The sequence below is a fragment of the Lonchura striata genome, chromosome 36 (assembly GCF_050655825.1).
Source record: "Lonchura striata isolate lonStrDom1 chromosome 36, ASM5065582v1, whole genome shotgun sequence".
Lineage (NCBI taxonomy): Eukaryota > Metazoa > Chordata > Aves > Passeriformes > Estrildidae > Lonchura > Lonchura striata.
In genome coordinates this window covers 3,795,176-3,814,866 of record NC_140738.1, presented here as the reverse complement: position 1 = coordinate 3,814,866, position 19,691 = coordinate 3,795,176, and the positions used below count along the sequence as shown (strand labels likewise).

At 53.3% G+C, this 19,691-nt stretch overlaps 1 pseudogene; it reads right to left on the bottom strand.

Annotated features, from left to right (window-relative positions):
- Positions 1 to 18,407, bottom strand: part of LOC146764051 (olfactory receptor 14A16-like) — a 31,124-nt pseudogene extending 12,717 nt beyond the window's left edge.
- Between the last annotated feature and the right edge of the window lie 1,284 nt (positions 18,408 to 19,691).

Below are 19,691 nucleotides of genomic sequence, written 5' to 3'. Positions count from 1 at the left end.
GACTCATCCTGTCACTGCTGAGGAGCAGCAATGTCTCAGAGGTCTGGTGGGATTTTAGTGTCATTCAGAGCTGCTCTCCAGCCCCCAGCTCTCCTCACTGCTGAGTTCCCGCTCCCTTTTCCTCGTCCTTGCAGCAGGATGAGCTCTGTGAACCCCCTTGAGCCTCCCCACTCTTCCCAGCCCACGCACCCACCTCAGTTAGGCTGAAGCTGCAGCTTCTCTGTCCCCTCTGGCACACCAGTGCAGTCTCCTGTGCGGGGAGCCCCAGCCCCAGAGCACAGCACTCAGCAGTGCAGTCGGGGCTGGAGCAGCTGCCCTGCAGCCCTGCCTTGGCTCTTTGTGGCAGGGAATGCTCCCTGTTTGCAGCTGTCCCTGCAGGATGGCCCCAGGGCAGAGCCCAGCCGGGCTCCCACTGCAGCCCCTGAAGCTTGGGGCAGACAGTGGTCCCAGAGCTGAGGTTCCCGGGGAGCTCCCGGAGCTGTGCCTCGCACTCTGTTGCCGTGTCACCGTGCAGGCTGGCTTGTACGGGGTGAATGTACCAGCCCTGCTTTGACTGACAGGGGCCGGGCCCATCTCATCTCTCCAAAGGCTGCAGGCATTGCCCAGGCCAGAATCTGAAGGGGCACAGAGATCAGAGCAGTGAAATAATCCAGACCGGGTTTTCAAAGGCCCTTTAGAAGGAAGGGCTTGAGAATAAATGTGCTCTGTTTGCCACACAAACATAAGGGTGAGTGGTCTCTTTGGCTCCAACACACTTTCCTCCCCGAGCCAACGTTACCCTCTCCCTCACATGTCCCCCTCGTGCCTTCCCACTGCCTTGTCCTGTCAGGGCTCCCACAGCCCCTCATCCCTTCGTGGGCCCGTCCCCTCAGGGTCTCCCCAGCCCGGCCAGCCTGCCCGGCAGCAGCGCCGCAGCCCCACAGGAGCTCCAGAGGAGCCCCACCAAGAGGCACCTGGGAGCCCTCAGCAATCCAGCCAGCAACACACGGGCAGGAGGACACGGATGGCGCTTCCTGGCTGGGACAGGGCTTGTGGCCATCTCCAGGCACCGCTCTCACAGTGATCCCCACAGCTCCAGCCCCTGCCCATCTGCTCTGTGGGCAGCACAAGGGCTTCATCAGAGCCACCAAAGGCCAAGGGGCTTCTGGCCATTTTCCCTGCAACCCTGCAAGCCTGAGCAGCTTGCTGAGCCCAGGAACCCTTTTCTCCCTCTTCCCCTCAGCCCTGCAGAGCCTGGACAGCCAAAGAAAGATCCTGGGAGTCTGTCTATAGCAACACATCCTATATTAACATGCTAAAGAAAAACAAAAAGAAAGAAAAGAACAATCTTAACGAAACAAAACATTCCTGCTGGCTCAGGTGGCCCCAGCAGACAGAGCCTCTGGAATCAGCTCTGTGCAGAGCTCTAGCAGCGCAGCCAGCCGAGCCTCGACAGACGAGGCCGTCTCCTCCATGCCCTGCAGAGCCGATCATGCAGGCTGTCAAAGATGGAATATGGAGCTCTCTCGGCTTCCTGGACGATGTATGGTGTTTGAACTGCCAGGCTTGCGACGTCGACACTGATGTCATTTTCCATGCCTTCAAGGGCTGAAAGAGAGAGGAACAGAGCCATGGTCAGTTCCCACATCTGAGGGGACCCGAGGGGACTCTGTGCCAGGGCCATCCCAGCTGGCTCTGGCCATGGCCAGCAGGGACCAGGGACCAGCTGGATCAGCCCAAAGCTGCTGGCCACGAATCCCCCAGGTGCCCTGAAAGCTCTGTGTGCTCTGCCCACGCCGGCCCTGGTCCACACAGGGAGCAGAGCCCTCCGCAGCCGGGGCAGGGCTCGCAGCTCCCCCGGCAGCCCCCGCTGGCAGCCCGCTGCCCTTGGTCACCCTCAGAGAGGAGCTGGAGCTCTTCCTTCCTCCCCCTCAGGTGCCGCCCGGCCGTCCCTGGGAACACAGAGCCTGTCAGGCCCAGGGCACAGCTCCCTGCCAGCGGCGCCGCCAGCCCTGTGCCCACACGCCCTCCTGGCCCGGCTTGTGGCTCACCCATGAACCTGACGGCCGCCTCTCGCAGGGGCTCCTGTGGGCTCTGCAGGTAGGGCAGGGCCCGGCGCAGGTGCTCGGCCACGCTGCTGCTGTCCTCTGCCAGCTGGAGAGAGCGGCAGGAGGGAAGGGTTGGCCCCGCAGCCCCCCGGGCCGGGGCTCCATGGGCACCCGGCTGGGGCCGCAGGAGCCTGGAGCAGAGCCCGCGCGGCCTCGGGCTGCAGCAGCGGGCAGGGGCACAGCTGCCAGCCCGCACACCGAGCACCGCGCTCAGGGGCTGCTCCAGGCTGGGGCTGCGGCTTCCCGGCCCTCCTTACCAGGCACTCGGTGAATTGGCACAGCTTCTGGTTCTGCACCAGCTGTCCAAGATCCCGCCTCTTGAGGAACTCGGCCGCACAGAGCAGTGTTTCCTGAGAAGCCTGGAGAGCAGCAGAGACGCGGAGATGGCCCCACAGCCCAGGGCGCAGGACCCCGTCCCTGTGCCAAGGCCAGCAGGAGCTGCAGCCTGCGAGGCGCCAGGGCAGGGCCAGCCCAGCCCCTGCCAGGGGCCAGCGGCAGCTGCCGAGTCCTCACCTCTGCCACTCGCTGGTTCTCATCGTGGCAGTGGAAGAAGAGTGGTACCAGGCTCTGGCGCACGTGTGCCTTGAGGACCTTTTTTTCCTCTTCCGGGAAAAAATCCAGCATCTCTTGGAAGATAAACATGGAGCACAACTGCACCTGGCTGTCCTCCTGTATGAAAGGAAGGAAGAAAGACCTCAGCGTCAGCTGCTTCAGGCCCACCTGGGCACAGCCTGTGAGTGCACATTTGGTGGAATGCAATCGCGGAACACGCGGCTTCGGATGCGCGGTGCATTTCTCTGACAGGAGGAAACACGAGTCAAAGCCCTCAGCCAGCGGGGGCAAACCTCTCCCAGGACTGCCACACAGAGGTCTGGCCTTTCTCCACCATCCTGCAAGGGGCAGCTGAGCCCTCTGGGAGGTTGCTGCTCTTGGGCACGCTCCTCTCCCAGCCTTTTGCAGCCTCCTTGGCCGTCCCTTGGTGACAAGGCCTTCTGGCCCACGGCCACGGGGACTGTGTGGGGCACCTCGGGCACAGGGCACACATGCCGGGGACAGCTGGGGAGCAGGGGGTCTCACCTGGCCAGCACGCCCACAGCACAGTGGTGGGTGTCAGCACAGAGCAGTGTGTCCCAGCCACGCTTGTCTTCCATGGCCACCACCACATCCTCATAGTGAAGTTGGCAGAGCAGAGCCTTCAGGGTCTGCTCTGCAAAGCTGTGCACAGAGCAAAGCTGAGGTTACACTGGGAGCACTGGCCCCTGTCCTGGGCACATGGCAGGGACAGGAGGACTGGCATGGAGCACCTGCTGGGGCTGGTGGCAAGGCCGTGTTGCTGCTGGCATCCCTTCCAGAAGGTATCGACCTCCTCTGGCACATCCAGAGTGCTGAAGAGCACTTGGAAGAGCAGATGCACAAAGAGGCCGGGGAAACACATGGTCACTACATGTGGCACACAGGGCAGCTGGAGGAGCTTCCACATCACCACGGTTGCCTGCAAAGGACAGAGCAGCCTGAGACAGCGCTCAGTGCCGAGGTGTCCGTGTGGTAGAGCCCGAGCACAGGAGGGAGAGGCCCGGAGAGACGCAGGGGGAGCACCGGGCCTGGTGGCCCTGGAGCTGCCCCGAGGCCAGGTTTCAGCCCAGCGCCTGAGGCAGGGAGACGCCGTGGGGGACGGAGGATGGAGAGCTGCTGGAAAGGTGGCCTTGGGGCCAGCAAAGGCAGAAACTCACAGCCAGGGCAAGGACAGCCGTGTGGTCCCCATCGGAGGTGCACGTGCTGTGCTCTGGCCAGCTCCCCAGCACATCGAGGAGCACGAGCATGGCCGGCTCTGCAGTCCTCAGCGAGCACATGATGTTCTTCCACATGGCCAGAGCAGCTCTGTGGGGTCAGAGCTCTGTCTCAGAGGAGTCTGGGACACAGCAGCGTGGCCTGGGTGGCAGCGGGGAGCTGAGCTGCTCTGCCAGCCCTGCCTCTGCCCACTGCCCCTCACTGGCAGCACGCAGGCAGCCCAGCCCTGTGGGCACTGGCCCCTGAGGGGCAGGGGGGAAGCCTGGCAGCACGCTGGGGGGCTGGCAGGGGCCAGGGCTGGCAAAGGGAGCAGCCAGAGGGCCCTGGAATTCTCTGTGTCAGACACCTGGGACAGGCTGCACAGGGGGAAGGGCTGCTGAGCCCTGAGCCCTCTGGGCAGGTGGGCACCGTACCTGTCACACAATGGGGCCACACGCAGGAGAGCCATCACCACGTCAGAGGGCTGTGCCTCTGTCAGATCCAGAAGGGGCCTGTACAGATTGTACTCAGGAAACTCATTGGCCATGAGCCACTGGTGGATGTACCTCACCATGGCCGGCACCTGGAGAAGGCAGGGGAGACTTGGAAAGCTACTGGAGGAAGGAATGTGCCCAGCTGCCCCAGAGAAGTGCTTCCCTTGCCACCACACTGCCATGGCCTCAAAGGCTCCCAGGGAGCAGCAGGCGTGGCTTGGGAGGCCAAGCAATTGCTGGGAGAAGAATAGCCAGGCCACAGGCTGCTTACTTGCTTTGGGCTGGAAGGACCCTCCTCCACAAGCATATCCAGCAGGGCAGCGCTGGTCTTGGTTTTGAAGATGGGAGAGTACGCTCTGAGCACGGTGCCCATGGCGCTGCTCTCTTCCTCCCGAATCCTCTTCATGAATTTGCAAACCATCTGCAGCAGAAGGGCAAGAAGCCCGGGATGCTGCATGGAGTGCTCCGAGCACAGTGCTGGGCTGAGCAGTGCCAGCAGGCCCAGCCCAGGTGGGGATGGCTGCAGGTACCTGCGCTGTTCTGCGGAAGCGGCCACGGCTGCGTTCCTGCTCTTGTGTGCGCTGCACGGCTGCACCTGGCAAAGAGCGAGCGCAGCCTGAGCTGAGGGGCTGCGGGAGAGGCCGGAGAACACAGCCCAGCCCTGCGCTGCCCAGGCAGGGACAGCCCCGTGACGGCCCAGGGCATGGAGCACGGCTGTGGGGTGTCTGCCCGGCCCCTATTCCATCCTGTCCATGGGCATGGCCCCCGGGGATGGGATGGCATGGCATGGCATGGCATGGCATGGCATGGCATGGCATGGCATGGCATGGCATGGCATGGGGCCAAGCTGGCTGCAGGCACCAGCCCTGTGGCCCAGCTCTGCCACTCACCCTTCTGCCGTGGCTGGAACTGCTCCAGCTCTTCAGGCTGCTGTGCTGGGGCAGCTCCAGGGCCTTCTTTCTCCTCCTTCCCCCAGGCCAGTGTGGGCACGCTCGCAGGTCTGTGCTCTACGTCACTGCCTGGATTCATGGCTGCTTGCAGAAGGTAAAAAGGAAAAGGTCCAAGTCAGCAAGTGCTGCAGTCGTGCCTTGAGGGCACCTGCAAGAGTGAAGACTTGGCAAGGCTACAGGACGGCAAGTCCTGCACTCTGGTCCTGGGGGCTCCAGCCACAAGGAAAGGAGACTCCTGTCAAGGGCAGTGAAAAGCAAATGCCACAGTCTGCCCTCGAGGGCAGCTGCAGAAGAGATGCCTCGGGAAGGCCAGGGGTCACCAAGTGCTCTGGTCTGGCCACGAGCTCACCTGCAGGAGTAATACCTCGGGAAAGCTCCGGGTCAGCAAAGAACGAGTGGCTGTGTGAGGGCTCCTCACAGCACCGCTCTCTCGCGTCCTCTCTCGTCGTGTGCACCGAGCACTGTGGAGTGTAACTGTAACTTGTAACTGCCAACACCTCTGCCAGAGCGTGTCACCAAGGGCCCTTGGAATCCCTGTCCCGTTCCATTCCACGGTGACCATGCTGCACCGTGTCACCAAGGGCCCTTGGAATCCCTGTCCCGTTCCATTCCACGGTGACCATGCTGCACCGTGTCACAAAGGGCCCTTGCACGCACTGCCGCCTGCCCTGGGGCCACCCCCAGCCCCCCAGAGTGGCCCAGGGTGGAAGGAATGCCTTGCCCCAGGTGTGTCAGACAGCCCAACAGGATCTTTAGGAAGGGCTCAGCCCATCAGCAAACGCTGCCCTGCTCTGCGGGCTCAGAGCAGCAGGAGCCCCCGCAGCTGCCGACGCAGCCGCGGCGGGAAGGGCACGGGGCCTCCACAGAAGCTGGCACGGCCTCCTCGGGACACGTCCCACATGGTGGCCATCCTGAGCACGGCCGTGGGACACAGACCAGGAACGTGTGGGCCAGGGCAGGAATGCTGCTCTGAGCCCTGGGGCCCGGGCAGCGCTGACAGCAGCAGGTGAGGCACAGTCCCCGCCCAAGCAGAGTTCCCCCGAGCCCTGGCAGCACCGGTGCCCGTCTCCTGCCCAGAAACCTGTGCCCCAAAAGGGCTTCTCTGCCAGAGGTCAGCCAAAGCTGGTGTGCACTGGGGGCTGTGCTCCGTCCTACAGGGGCTATTGGTAGCAGCACCTGGAGCAACTGGTGGCAACACTTGGTGCGTGTCAGATGTTGTTGCTCCTTCCTGGGATGATTTTTTCATGGAGGGGATTAGCAGCAGCACAGAAACACCAACAGCTACTGAACTTCACAGGACAAAGAGACTCCACCAAAACACTGCCATGTTTCCTTGTGCTTTTGTGTCTTTCTTGCACTCTGAAAGAAGAAGAATTGGCCCAAGCCCTGCTGTTCAAATCTCCAGCTGCTGTGTGTCTTCCTGTGGCAGCTCACTGCAAACACAACTGGCTGCCTGCTCAGCTGGGCAATGGACGGCCACAAACAGGGAGGGCCCTGGTGAACATCTCTTTGGTCTTGTGGGGCAGCGAGGGCACAGGAGACAAAGACTGCTCCTCCCGAGTTCATGGGGCAACAGAGAGATTTTATTTCCCAAGCCCCCCCTTACACAGAGCATTTGAAAGACCAGGCCTGGAAGCTCTCATTGGTTTGAGCTCCACGCCCCTTCAGGTTCTGGCCTGTGAGGTGCCTGCAGTTTTGGGAGATATTTGATTGGTCAAGACCCCTGTCAATCATGGGAACACCTCACCCTCCTTTTCTTTATAAAATTCTGTTTATTGTTCTCTGTCACCCATCTGCAAGGGCCCTTTGCCAACATGGTGACAGAGGACAGCGTGCATCTAATTTGCACTGGAGCTGCAGCATTCCCCTCCAGGAACTGTTAGGGGAGAACTCAGGCCACAGGCATAATGCTTCTTGGTTACAAATTGAACTTATCTCTAAAAGCAGAAGGCTATTTAACCCTGAGCCCATTTAACACTTAGAGAAAAACCCAATTTTAAAAAACAACCTTTAAGCACTTGATCCCTTGGGGGAAAACCAAACTTCCAGAAAACAATCTGTAAACAGAAAAACTGTTTGCAAACTTGAGAAGTAATTTGTAAACAAATCAAATCCATCTATGAACTGTCCATGAGGCAGGTGATCATTTGTAATGCTGTCTGTGGTTTCCAGTGTCCATATTTTAGGCAGCTGTATTGTACTGTTGTAGGATTTATTGTAAAACATGAGAACAGACTCAGAGGGGAGGAGGGTGTACCCTCAATCCAACCCCTTTCCCCTTTTTTCTTTGTATAAAAATAATAATATGAACAGAACATGGACTTTGAATACTATTAACTTATGCAACGTTTCATCCACATTTACTGAAAATATTTGCCTTTACCAGCCAGGTTCAGGGCGAAGAACTTGATTGGGAGATGTTTTGATCAGGGCAAGGAACTTGGTTGGGAGACATTTTCTGTATTTATATTTTATCTAGTGCAAACCATATACTTTTTCCCTTTGTTAGAAGTTAGAAATTTTGTTATTGACTTTAATAGCTGACTTTTCACTTTTAAAATGATGACAAGTGGCAGAATGTCAGTGAAAATCTCTGCAACTGCAATTTGCTTATGATAAATCAATGTTCTATGTGTACCTCAATGGATATTCTTGGAATCATACCAGTTTATCTTGAAGCAATGCAAGAATAATTACTCGAATATTAAGAAAAGACATATAATGCACATACTAGGACTTCTTTAGGACAATGATTTACTAAAATATGAATATCAATCTAATATCAATATCCAACTGACTACGGGTTTAAAGTTAGAAAGTGTATGTTTATTGAGACAGCCGGGCAGTACCTGGGATAATTCCCTAATGCACACTGCAAAAATCACAGGTATTACAAAGCTTTTCTATTTACAGAAGTCTTGAATACACAACATATGAATGCATATTCATATCCCTGTCACTTCCTCTGATCCACTTCACATGCTAATTGGCAAAAAGGCAATTAAGCATGTGTAGTTCTGTTCCCTGAAATGAGTCAGGGGTCCTTTTTGGGGAGGGGTCTCCAAAATGAGGAAGTAAAATAAGTCTTCCTCGTTCTGACCTTTCTGCCTTTCCCATGCACACGTGACAAATGAATCCTTGCCGTTTTTCCTGTGCTTATTGGATTCCTAAACTATGGGAAGTCTGCAACTGTTTTTGTGTCCCTGAAATCTGTTGATCACATTCTGTTTCACATGATAAGCACAGCTACCCAAGCATAAAGCTGGCAAGCAATGAGTTAATAGATCCTGGATATCTTATCTAAGATCCAGCTACTGTTAACTATGAACAAAGCCGATTTATCTACTTCCGATAAGTCAGCAACATCTAATTTAACTATCATCTTAACTTTCCTAAAATTCTTAATTCTTCAAAATTAATGACTCACCGGGATTGGGGACAGGGAATGGGAATGGGGACAGGGAATGGGAATGGGGACAGGGAATGGGGAATGGGAATGGAGACAGGGACTGGGAGTGGTGACAGAGACAGGGAATGGGGACAGGGACCAGGAATGGGGACAGGGAATAGGACTGGGACAGGGACAGGGACAGGGAATACGGTACAAAGATAAAGAATGGGGTCCGGATTGGGATGGGAGCAGGATGGGAACGGGACAGGGGGGACACGGGAACAGGCAGGGGCAAGGGGAGTATGGAAGGGGAGTAAGGAGTTGGGCAGCCGCTGCAGGTGGGCGAGGCGTTGGGATGGGGCACATGGGGACAGTTCCAGGGCAGGGGGTCCTTGACCAGCTGCCCAGAACCTCCACCAGGGTCTCCCAGGGCAACTGGAGCCGCTCAGCCTGGGGTGCCCAAAGCCCTGAGCAACTCCCAGGTCCCTCCCAGGAACCCCCAAGTCCTTCAAACCCAGCATCCCCCATATCCCCTGCAAGACCCCCCCCTCCATGTCCCTATCCTTGTCTTAGCTCAACATCTTTATTTTTGCCTGCTTTTAAGAGTTTTGAAAGGGCAAAGAGAAATTAAAAGAAAATCCAGGCCACAGGGAGCCAGGAGGATGTGGAGCCCCTCCAGCTGGGTGTCTTCCCAACATGGATCAGCAGCACCACAGGTCACCAGGGCTCTGCCCACTGGGGCTCACTGGGGATCAACCAGCACGGATCCTCCCATGGGGGATGGAGCTGGAGCAGTGCACGGAGCTCTTCCCACACTGGGGCACTCTCAGGGCTGCCCTTCGTGGTGCCTCTGCTGGTTTGGGGTCAAGGCTGAGCCGTGTCATGAGCTCTTCCCACACCTGGGACACTCGTAGGGCCTGGGACATCACCAGGAGTGGAGCTGGGATGTGTCCTGGTGCCTGGGACATCATCAGGAGCGGGGCTGGGATGTGCCCTGGTGCCTTGGACATCACCAGGAGCAGGGCTGGGATGTGCCCTGGTGCCTGGGACATCACCAGGAGCGGGGCTGGGATGTGCTCTGGTGCCTGGGACATCACCAGGAGCGGGGCTGGCTCTGATGCTCTCCGGTGCCTGGGACATGACAAGGGGCGCTGCTGGCTGGGGTTTGTTTGGTGCCTGTGCAATCCCAAGGGCAGTGTCACAGCGGGGCAGCTCTCAGTGTCCCCAGCAGGTCACAGTGTCCAGGGCAGCCCGTGCCAGCGGTCACTGCGCACACGGGGCAGGCTGGGCTGGACAGGGGACGGGGCAGAAACGCTGCCCCGGGACTGGGGTCTCCCCCTGCCTCTGGGGCCCAGCCCCTGCTGGGAGTGCCTTGGGCAGGGCACGGGGCTGCTGCTGGGCCAGGGGGACAGGCCGTGCCCCCTGTCCCCTGCTGCTGGGCCAGGGGTGTTATGGACAAATTCAATTGGGGAGGCTAATTATAGATAAATCAATTAACAAGAATTTATTAAGCAAGTGGTATTAAGCAAAAGAACAGGTCTGGGTGGCCAGGGAGCCTCTGCTCTGCCACGGCGCACCTTCCCCCTTCACCTTTTTTTTTTTATAGTCCCTTTTTATTTCCTGTTGACGCATTTTCTCTCGATGCACTCTGCGTCGGTGCAATTGGTTCCTGGGGGGTCTTTTGTTCTGCCCTTGGTGGTCATAGGAATGAAGGCTCCTCATCTTCCTTGCAGATTGTCCTTGGCCTAAAAGTTAACTTGTATATAATTAGTTACACAGTCTTCTATGCTAATTGCATTCCCTACTCAGTTCAGATTCTTATCTCCTATATCGCTCGTTTTGATGAGCAAAACAATTTTTATTTATTACAATTCCCCCTTTTTCTCTTTACCAATTTGTTCATTAAAACGCTTTAACTCTTGGTAGCTTAAGACCAGGGTTTCATCTACTTCTAAGTCCCTGGGCAATGTTTCCTACCTATCTCTAATAAGTGTTAGATGAGCTGCCTCTAATCTTCCTTTTACAATGTCTATGATTTTATTAACAATGTAAGGTCTGAAAGTTAAACTTAGTAACAACAATATTACGGGACCTGCAATCTCCCTTATACAGAATTTCTCCTTGAGTGCCATACCCCGGAGTTTTGCACCCCTCAGGGTACCATGAGACATTTAAACATTTACCTGGATGGGTGACAGCCAAGGCGGTTGCTATAGTTTCACAGCCCCAATACCCACACAGATATTCCCCGGGATAATGACCATATCCCCTCCCAGGATTGGAACTAGGACACCAATAGGTAGCCTGGAGTTCAGGTTTACTCCATCTCCACATAGAGTCTGCCAAGTCTTTGTTAGTAACAAAAAAAATGGGAGCTACAGTGGTGGCATTATGCTTAACAACTTTCCCTTGGTCTATTTTGATCAGAGTCCAATTAAATGGCTGGTGTGCATAGTCCCCTTGACCAGGCCAGGTACAACATATAACTAATATGCACAGAATTTGCCAGCAAGGGTGGAGTCCAAACTGCCCCAGGATTTGATTATCATTATCTCCCCATTCCCAGTGTTTGTTTTGACATGTTATTGCCGGGCTCACCTTTACCCTTGGGAGATCAGTATCCTTGAGGCAGTTCTTGAAATACTTTGAATTGTCCCAGTCTGAGGGCTCTTTCCTCCACCGCTTCTCATCCCTCTGCCTCGCTCGCCGACTCGGTTGCTCTGAGCCACGAGGCGCACCATCTTCTCGGAACAAGGATATTCTTCAGGAGGACCCTTACTCTGTTTTTGTTGCCTCTTTTTGAATGATTCCCAGCTTTTATCCTTCACTTGTGATGAGTCACACTGAATCCCAGGTAAAGTTTTCTGGTAATTCCCTTTTATAATTTGAACAATTAGGGGAATTGGAGTGGAAACAACAATTTTCAGGCCTAGCCCCCTTAGTAAACACCTCCCACCACTCTTGGGATTCCCTTGGTAGGGTCCCGTTCACTACTCCAATCTTTAGAACTGACTCTGTCAGTACTCTTTCTAACTGATAACACCTTTACAAATACCCCTAGGAGGAGTGCCTCTGTAACTATGGACCCACCACTGTTCCGGCAAATTTTACAAATAGAGCATACAAAAGGGTAACAATTACAATCCTTATTAGTACATTATACTCTAAAATCATTAGTTATAGGATATCCATAGTCCAATATCTCACTATACCAGCTGGTTCGTACAATTCTTACTGAGTCCATTCAGTCCATTTAAATGTGACCTTAAGGTCCCCGGGCTGGCTGGTTATTCTCCAGGGCTCTTCGGCAGCAGCAGGAATCGCTCCCTTTATTTGGCTCGCATGGGTCCACCCCTTCTCGGTGGTTCTGACTGCAGTTTCTGTAGTGAGTAAAGCAACATAGGGGGCTTCCCAGTTTGGGGTTAGTGAGGTTTCTTTCCAGGTTTTTTATTAACACCTTATCACCTGGATTTATATTATGGATTGCTAGGTCTAAAGGAGGTTATTGCACTAGTAACCCAGCTCTTCTAAGCCCTTCCCGAGCCTTCACAAGTTGCATGACATATTGGTTAATTTGTTGATTACTTATTTCAGGGTGATCTATAGGAGAATCCATGTCATAAGGCATCCCGTAAAGCATTTCAAATGGAGAAATTCCAATATCGGTTCTGGGCTGAGTTTTTATATTTAACAAGGCTAAAGGTAAACATTTTACCCAAGATAATTGTGTTTCATACATCAATTTAGTTAGTTGTTTCGTAATTTTCCCATTTACCCTTTTCACTTTACATAGCTTTGTGGATGCCAGGGAGTATGATATTGCCACTTTGTTCCTAGAGCTGTAACTACTTGTTTAATTATTTTGGAGGCAAAGTGTGGCCCTCTGTCTGAGTCTATTACTTCTGCTAGTTCATAGCGGAGGATTATCTCTTCTAATAGTATTTTTACTACTGTTTGTGTAGTTGTCCTGGAGGTAGGGAATGTCTCTACAAAGTGAGTCAAGTGATCTATTATCACCAATAAGTGTTTATACCTTCCTACTTTAGGCATATCAGTAAAATCGATTTGAATGTGGGAAAACGGTCTATGTGCCAATTCCCGTCCCCCCCATTTCCCACACCACTCAGGATTTCTCACACCTGGGTCTATTCCTGGGTCAGGAGTCTCTTCAGCCCCGCTAGAAATCTCAGCCCTCATTCTAGAGAGACTGCAGACTGTGTAGAGAAAGCTTACCAGATTAAACACCAGGAAGATGGTCTCTTTAACAGTCAGGGGAAACGGAACATTCTCTAATAGGGAGCTAAGAGATTCAGAGGAGAAGAAGGAAAGCAACGGCTGAAAAGCCTCATCCCCTGCTTCCCCTCTAACTAACTGGCTGCACAACCATGACTATGAGCCATGCATTCCTGGAACAGACCTCAGCACCTTCATAAACCCCCTGGATGCCATCACACCCTAGCACAGCCTGATGGATATTCTGGTCAGTGCCCTTCTACTGCAAAAACTACGTATTAGGGACAATACTGGAGCTATTCCTGGATAAAAAAATAAACCTAGGGACCATAGAGGGATTAAGATCTCAAAAAAAATCCTAGGGACCAGGAACACATACAGGCCTCCACTCTAAAAGACACTATGAATTCAAACAACAAAGCCAGTAACTGCTCCATACTAACACAAAGTAATTGGAACCAAAATATGATTAGAACTGGGTTGTTTTTTTTTTTCATTCTCTCCAGCCACGTGATGGGCAGCAAAATATTTGTCCTAGTTTGGGGCAAATTTGGGAGAAAAACCTCTGGAAGGAGCCCCCAGAAAACAAACCCCCATGGCCCCTCCCCACCCACCTGATTCAGGAAGAATTTTCTCTGAGAGAAGTGGAAAAGAACCTGTTTATTTAACAAACAAAACCCTTCCCAGCAGTAAAAAAATGAACAACACCAGATGACAACAAAACTCTTTCACCACTCTGAAGAGATGACAAATCCTGGAAGTCTCTCCTGGGGGTGGTCGCCCGGGTCTGGGCGCTGGGGATTGCTCTGGGCACGGGATGGCTGCTGTGGATCACAGAGCACAGGCTCTGGATGCTCCTCGGTGTTTAGAGGGTCCCAGTCCAGAGCAGGTTGGATGGTATTCAGGAAAGGGAAAGGGAAAAGAAACAGTCCAGGGAAAGAATTGGACTGCTTAGCTAAACTAATTTAAAAAGCAAAGGCAAAAGCAAAAGCAAGCAAAAAAGCAAAGCAAAGCAAGCAAAAGCCAGCAAGCAAAAGAAAGCAAGCCAGCCAGCACTGGCCTCTTCTAGACAGCAGACCATGGGGGAGGTGAGCCAGCTGATAACAAGGCAAAACAAACCTTCACTTTCTGAGTCAGTTCTGAGAGCAGAGAACAGAATATCAAACACGAACAGAACACACGATTGAGGATACAAACACCATAATGTCACCCTTGGACATTCCACCCCTTATCTCCATATCTTTAACATCATGTTAAAAACTATATCAAGTTAAAACTTCCATCTTTCACTTACTCATAAACATTTCCTTCCATCTCACTTACTCAAACCTTTGACACACATTTCCTTCTGTCTCATGTCTGTGTGTTTTCGTTTACAGACACTGGCAGTAACATCCAGCAAACAGTGATATTTGCATTTGAGTCTCACCCCACAGTCAGATCTCCCTGAGGTACACATCGTGTTGCTCCATCTCTCTGCATTATCCACCATGTACAACCTGGTCCCTGAGCAAAGACAATCCCACAAGTGGGTTTGTCAGTACTCGAGGCAGAATTGATCCACACTGATTTCCCTAACAAACCTCTGGCATGTGCCACTGGGACTTTATCTCCATCTACTATATTCAGGGGCTCAGACTGGGCAGGACCTGCTCGATTGGCGGAACCTCGGCTGTTAACTAACCAGGTGGCCTTTGCTAAATGTTGCTCCCAATTTTTGAAAGATCCCCCACCCAATGCTTTTAAGGTGATTTTTAACAGTCCATTGTACCTCTCCACTTTGCCTGCAGCTGGTGCATGGTTTGGGATGTGGTACGCCCACTCAATGCCATGTTCCCTAGCCTGGGTGTTGATAAGGCTGTTCTTGAAATGAATCCCATTTTCTGACTCAATCCTCTCAGGGGTACCATGCCTCCAAAGGACCTGCTTTTCAAGGCCCAGGATGGTGTTACGGGCTGTAGCATGAGACACAGGGTAGGTTTCCAACCATCCAGTGGTGGCTTTTACCATTGTGAGCACGTAGCGCTTGCCTTGGTGTGTCTGGGGCAGTGTGATGTAGTCAATCTGCCAGACCTCCCCATACTTGTACTTGGACCACCGCCCACCATACCAGAGGGGCTTCACCTGCTTGGCCTGTTTGATGGCAGCACACGTCTCACAGTCATGGATCACCTGAGAAATACTGTCCATGGTTAGAGCCACCCCTCGGTCTCATGCCCACTTGTAGGTGGCATCTCTGCCCTGATGGCCTGAGGCATCATGAGCCCATCGTGCCAGGAACAACTCCCCCTTGTGTTCCCAATCGAGGTCTATCTTTGATACCCCTATCTTTGCAGTCTGATCTACCTGCTGATTGTTTTGCTGCTCTTCATTAGCTCTACTTCTGGGGACATGGGCATCTACATGGTGAACCTTCACAGGTAGCTTCTCTACCCAGGTAGTGATATCTTTCCACTCTTCAGCAGTCCAAATTGGTTTTCCTCTACGCTGCCAGTTAGCCTCTTTCTACCTCTCTAGCCACCCCCATAGAGCACTGGCTACCATCCATGAATCAGTGTAGAGGTAGAGCTTGGGCCACTTCTCCCTTTCTGCAATGTTGAATGGCTTTCAGTTCAGCAAGCTGGCTTGATCCACCTTCTCCTTCAGTGGCCTCTGCAACCCATCATATGGGACTCCATGCAGCTGCTTTCCACTTCCAGTTCATCCCTACGATGCAACAGGAACCATCAGTAAAAAGAGCATAGCGTGTTTCCTCTGCTGGCAGTTGGTTGTATGGTGGAGCTTCTTCAGCCTGTGTCACTTCTCCCTGCTCCTCTTTGTGAGACCAAAGTTTTCACTTTCCATCCAGTCTGTAATTATCTCCAAAATCCCAGGGCGATTCAGGTTTCCAATACGGGCGCGTTGAGTGATGAGGGCAATCCATTTGCTCCATGTGGCGTCAGTGGCATGGTGGGTAGTAGGAACCTTTCCTTTAAACATCCACCCCAGCACCGGCAGTCGGGGTGCCAGGAGGAGTTGTGCTTCTGTGCCAATTACCTCCGAGGCGGCTTGAACTCCTTCAAAGGCAGCCAAGATTTCCTTCTCTGTGGGAGCGTACTTGGCTTCGGACCCTCTCTAGCTTTGGATCCAGAATCCCAGAGGTCGGCCTCAGTCTCCCAAGGCACCTTCTGCCAAAGGCTCCAGGACAAGCCATTGTTCTGGCTGCAGAGTAAAGCACATTCTTCACCTCTGGTCCTGTCCTGACTGGGCCAAGGGCTACAGTATAAGCGATCTTCTGATTGATCTGGGTGAAGGCTTGTTGCTGTTCAGGGCCCCAGTGGAAATCATTCTTCTTACTGGTAACCAGGTAGAGAGGGCTCACAATCTGGCTATACTCAGGAATGTGCATTCTTCAAAAACCTATGGCACCTAGGAAAGCTTGTGTTTCCTTTTTGCTGGTTGGTGGGGACATAGCTGTGATCTTGTTGATGACCTCAGTGGGAATCTGGCGCAGTCCGTCTTTCCATTTAAATCCCAGGAACTGGATCTCTCGGGCAGGTCCCTTGACTTTGCTCTTCTTGATGGCGAAGCCAGCTTCTAGTAGTATCTGGATGATCCTCTCACCTCTCTCAAACACTTCCATTGCCATGTTCCCCCACACAACGATGCCATCGATGTACTGCAGGTGTTCTGGAGCCTCACCCTTTTCCAGTGCAGCCTGGATCAGTCCATGGCAGATGGTGGGGCTGTGTTTCCACCCCTGGGGCAGTCGGTTCCAGGTGTACTGCACGCCAGGTGAAAAGAAACTGAGGCCTGCATTCTGCTGCCAGAGGAATGGAGAAAAACGCGTTAGCAATGTCAATAGTGGCGTACCACTTTGCTGCCTTGGACTCCAGCTTATGCTGGAGCTCCAGCACGTCCGGCACAGCAGTGCTCAGCAGTGGAGTCACTTCATTTAATACACAATAGTCCACAGTCAACCTCCATTCTCTGTCAGAGTTGTGCACAGGCCAGATGGGGCTGTGGAAGGGTGAGTGGGCCTTACTGACCACCCCTTGGCTCTCCAGCTCATGGATCATTCTGTGGATGGGGATCACGGCATCCCGATTCGTTCAATACTGCTGGCCCTGCACTGTCGAGGTGGCAGTTGGTACTTGTTGCTCTTCCACCCTCAGGAGTCCTACTGCAGAGGGGTTCTCTGACAGTCCAGGCAAGGTGTTCAACTGCTTAATGTCCTCTGCCTCTGCAGCAGCTATGCCAAAAGCCCACCTGAGTCCCTTTGGGTCTCTGTAACATCCGTTCTGGAGGAAGTCTATGCCTAGGATACACGGAGCATCTGGGCCGGTCACAATGGATGTTTCTGCTGCTCCTTCCCAGCCAGGCTCACCTCGGCTCCCACCAGGGTCAGGTGCTGTGATCCCCCTGTCACCCCAGCAATGGAAACAGGTTCTGTCCCCACATGTCCCGATGGCATTGGGGTACACTGTGCATGAGTATCAGCTAAAGCTTCATATTTCTGTGGCTCTGATGTGCCAGGACATTGGATCCACACTGACAAAAAGATCTGGTTTTCCTGTGCCTCTCCCTGGCTAGAGACAGGGCCCCTCTAGCCCTGGTTATTATTTCTTTCCTAGGCATACATGGTAGAGGTATTTTAAAGGTGATCTGACAGATCATACTCAGCAGCTTGGTCATGGGAGGCTGAGGCTGCCTTCACTTCACTGGAATTCCCTTGGTCAGTGCTTCCCTCCTTGAGCTGACACACCCACGGTGCCAGGACAGAAATGGGTTTCCCATCCCACCTTCCCATGTCTTCCCCATGGTCACGCAGAAAGAACCCCAGGCCAGCCCGTGGGGCGTACCCTCTCTCTCTGGCTGGGGAACGTTGGGCTCTGACTTTGGGGCCTGTGACTCACACTGGGGCAATGTGGGAACTGTTCCTCCTCACCTCCTCCCTCATCTCCCTCATCTCCTCTTTGAGTTCCTTGCCCACAGCAGAGCCATGAGCCTGCACTGGGCCATGGATCATACTCTCACAATTTCTCAGCTGCTGGCAGCAGAGCCCACTGTCTCTCGGCTGCTATTGGCATTAATCGTGGCAGTGAAGGTGGTGTACTGAGACGGCCCCAGCCTTGCCAGACTCCACAGCATTTGCCCTGTGCCCCTGACCTTGTCGGGATCATTATCATGCTGTCCATCCCTCCCAAAGAGTACCTCCAATGCTGCCACTTCCCTCAGCTCTTGGATCCCTTCCTCAAGGGTTTCCCAGCACGTTCTGTGCTGGTGCTCCTGCATTCTCACCCTGTGGACAAACCTCTCTCTGACACTCATTAATAGCAGCTCTCAGAGGGAAAGGGACCCTGGCTCCCTTACAAAAATCTGATTCATACCTGAGCTTTGGGTTAAGGGTCCCAAATTCCTTGCCTCACCACCATCCAGCTGGACACCTGTACCCATGAGGTCTCAGACTTGAAGCAGTCAGGTTGTATAAGCCTCACGTCTCCATCGTACAATGTCCTCGTGCAGGTTACAGAGACTTTTGTGTGTCAGGGACTCGGTGATGATCACAACCTCTGGCTCCTCTGTGGGTTGTGAGGGCCTTCCCTTATCTGGGTGCTCTGATTCCATCTTAGACCTCCTTGTTTCTACAGGGGCGACTGCTGCTGGCTGTGGCTGCCTTTGTGGCTCAGCTGGAACCTGGACAGTTGTAACATCTGTGGGTTCCACTGCTGCCCCATCAGACTCTCCTTTTTCGAGGCAGGGGGAGGGCTTCTCACCAGCTGGGGAATGCACTCCTTCAGCATCTCCTGCATCTCCTCACCAGACCCCCACCCAGTCTGGGTGGTTCATATCTGGGGTGGCTGTGGGGCAGGGTCAGGCTCTGGGGCAGCAGCATCCCTGGTCTCTGGGGCCGTGTCAGGTTCTGGGCTGGGTGTCAGGGTGGTTATCCAGGTTAATCTTCCCTTGTCTCTCAGTGCCAAATAGAACAGGGCTAACAGCAACACAGCCCCTGTATGAGATCATTGGTATTTGGAGTGGATCTGAGCCCTTCACAAACTGGTGGGGCAGACCCAAAGAGATGGTTAAAGGGTTGGGAGAAAATTTCCCCCGGTGTCATTTCCTCACAGTAGGTGCCATTATTAAAGTAACCCCAAAAGCACACAGTCAGTGTGTGACAGCTGTGAATCCATGTGCCTGCTTCCCAGAGGAAGTTAAAGATCCTGAATTCTTCCCCTTATTCACCCATAAAACAAACCGAAGAACAGCCACAGCAGCCTTGGCTGTAGGAGCCGTGTTTAGATCAGGGCCTGCAAATGGAGAAATGCAGCCACGGTTCCGTGCCACCCAAACCAGGGCAGGCTGGAGCACAGGGTGCCACTGAACGAGGTTTCTGTAGCATCACACAGAAATTGGATTACTCAAGAACTGTTATTCCCTTTTTTGTTCCTGTGCCCTCGAGCTGCAATTTGGGTGCCAAAATCTGTCTTGGTTTGCAGAGAGAGGAGTGTTCTAAGGAAGGCAGGAGCCTCCCCTGAAATGGGAAAAAAAATGTAGATCCCCTCCCTCTGAATTGCTATAAATTTGAAGTTAAGGGGGCTCTGAGGCAAAAATTTGGGAGCAGGAATAACAGTTCTTTATTAGGGAAGAAAATAAAAAGATAAAATAAACAATGCAGTGAACCAACCTCTAACAGACAGCATTTGAATACATCTTGCCTTACAATCTAGGACAACAACTTATTCAGCATGAATCACATCCATTTACCACATGCCCCTTACCCCCAGATATT